Source organism: Triticum aestivum, chromosome 5D (assembly GCF_018294505.1).
Source record: "Triticum aestivum cultivar Chinese Spring chromosome 5D, IWGSC CS RefSeq v2.1, whole genome shotgun sequence".
In the NCBI taxonomy this organism is placed as follows: Eukaryota; Viridiplantae; Streptophyta; class Magnoliopsida; order Poales; family Poaceae; genus Triticum; species Triticum aestivum.
The window spans coordinates 499,892,487-499,895,002 of NC_057808.1; the positions used below are offsets into that span (position 1 = coordinate 499,892,487).

The 2,516-nt window shown below is 44.8% G+C and overlaps 1 long non-coding RNA gene across 7 annotated transcripts in view; it reads right to left on the bottom strand.

Moving 5' to 3' along the window:
- Window positions 1–2,189, bottom strand: part of LOC123123197 (uncharacterized) — a 5,144-nt gene extending 2,955 nt beyond the window's left edge. For 5 of the 7 annotated variants that reach the window (XR_006460549.1, XR_006460543.1, XR_006460547.1 and 2 more), the window contains exons 1-4: window positions 1,767–2,189; window positions 1,456–1,620; window positions 1,003–1,058; window positions 444–684 (exon numbers count right to left, since the gene is read on the bottom strand). This is a non-coding gene — a long non-coding RNA (uncharacterized lncRNA). The remainder of the gene's footprint in view (window positions 1–443; window positions 685–1,002; window positions 1,059–1,455; window positions 1,621–1,766) is intronic. The other 2 variants (XR_006460546.1, XR_006460545.1) reach the window with 2 other exon arrangements.
- Window positions 2,190–2,516: the final 327 nt, after the last annotated feature.

Here is a 2,516-nt window from a genome sequence, read left to right on the forward strand (position 1 = left end):
AAACTCCCATATACTAACCATTCCACTATGTAGAACTCTGAACTCAGAATGCAGAAACCAAGACATGTTGAACTGAAATTGCCGGAGGTGACAGTTGGCAAACCACAAGATTACGCACCATGTTCGAAAGCAAACACATGCATCTATGATCTATCTTCTGGTGGCAGCGTCAGTGCACGATCTAAGTAGCAGTAAATTTCATCAGATAAGCCCACAAAGAAAAAAAAATCACCAGATCATTCAGCAACAGGGTGACAAACACAGACAGAAGAAAGAAGAAATCCATAAGCAGAGAAGCATGAACCAATCTGTACAAAAATCAAAAGAAAAAAATGTGCACACACACGCACATATCAGCCAGTTCTAGCATGCATCGATCCATCAAAGCATCAGGCCATCAGCCACCCATTAGAGAAGTGAAAAATGAAAGGATTCAAACTTACGCATCAATCCATCTAAGCATCAGGCCAAAGGCAGCAAGAGCGAAGTGCTCTGATGAATCTGCTTGGCGCAGCTCCGATCCCCTCGTGCATCTCGGCGGCGACGCAACCCCGGCCCCCTTGCTCACCTCTACAGCGGCGCCAACCTGACCCCCTTTCTCTACCTTGTCCCTCCTCACGTCGCCCACGATCGACATCCATACGGGGCGCCATCCGAGCTAGCGGCATTGTCCAATCCACTTTCCTGCCCGTAGCAAAATCTCAGTGTGGCAACATCTCTTAACAGTTAAGAAATATTACAAAACAACACAATTGTACAAGCAGTAGCAGTAGCAAGCAACATGCAACCCTGACAAAAATATTGTACTGTACACTACAAAAAATCTATTCATAAGGAGGGTAACTAAAAAAATCATACTGTGCACTACAAAAATATCTATTGTCATGAAGAATTACGCCAGTTGCGTTAATTAGCAAATGAGGAAAATAATCCATTCATACATCAGAAGCAATGCAATAGAAATTGGAGCAGCACCACCAAACATTCATAGGAGGTGATTACCTTGTGAAGAACTGCTAGTGCTCCCAGTTTTTCAGTTAAAAGAGCATAAGGTCCTACTAAAAAAAAGAATTGGTTTAGAAGTTCATAGGCTGTTTGTTGTTCGGGCTACATAAAACAACTCCCCAGTGGAAGAAACAGCATTGTTTAATATTCAGTGAACTACTAAATGGAACAATTAAGATAATTTTGTAGCCTCAGCAAGTACCAACTATTTGGCTTATCTAATCTCATAGATTCCTTATTATTCTGATATACCAAGACAAAGTAGGTACTCTGCTCTCAGCTTTATGTTGGACTCAACAAAATACAGTGCAACTATCATGATTTTTGAAGTTGAGATTCATAAAATGAAGATTGGGGTAAAGCATGGCTCTACTTATCTGATGAAGAACAAAATTAAAATTAATTCCACGCTGGTTACTGAATCTGATGAGATATAATACCGCACCCAACCTGAAAGTCTGATCTCTCGCCCATAAATTGTATTCCAGAGTAGCCACATCAGAAACAAATAATATGACACAGAAATTATTGTGTTCCCTCGTCTTCTCCTTCTTCATCCATAGAATGGATCACAGGAACAGCTATTGACCATCTTATTTGAGCAGGTAGCTAAATCTATCAAATATAAGCATGGAAAAACTGGATCAAAAAATAAAGCACAAAAGAAATTAAGAGAAAAGGGAAGGATGAGAGAGAGAGAGAGAGAGAGAGAGAGAGAGAGAGAGAGAGAGAGAGAGAGAGAGAGAGAGAGGAATACGTACCCCCGAATGGAGATCCTCAGCAGTCAATCATTAGCAACGGCGAGCACTTTGCCGCTGACTGTATGGCCTTCTGTAATTGTGCTAGCAGCATGCCTCGAGTCATTAGCCTATCGAGGACAACAGCACCAAGGAGATAGCTTGACGCCGATGTGGGTTGGGGGTGGCTGGCGGTGGGGCTCGCCGAGCCTGGAGACGAAGGGCGCACGCGGCAGCGGCCATAGCCGAGCCCATCGCGGCTCGGGCCCGAGCTGTGCGTGGCAGTGGATCCGCGGCGGCGGCGGCGTCCTGAGGATCCTGATCCGCGACGGGCGCTCGTGATCCACGACGGGCGCGTCTGCCCGGATCGGCATCGGGGAGGAGCGGATCGGCGGCTCTGTGTCCTCGACGGATCGATAGGAGCGGTTTTTTGCGGGGTGTTTTTTGGCTGCGTGCGTGGGGTGAGGAGGGGACGAAAAAAACCAGCGAAAAAAATTGGACGAAAGTGGTGGGACGAAAATTAACCGCGGAGAATACCAACTGAGACATTAGGAATAGAGATACTGTCAACAAATAAAAATAAAGTACATACATAGGCTGTTTCAAAAAAAAGTACTCCCTTCGTTTTAAATTACTCGTCGCTGAAATGGATGTATCTAGAACTAAAATACATCTAGATACATTCATACGTGCGACAAATAATTTGGAACGGAGGGAGTACATACATAGGCGGTGAGGTACAGAGGATGACACGAAGCGGCAAGGCAGCTGTGT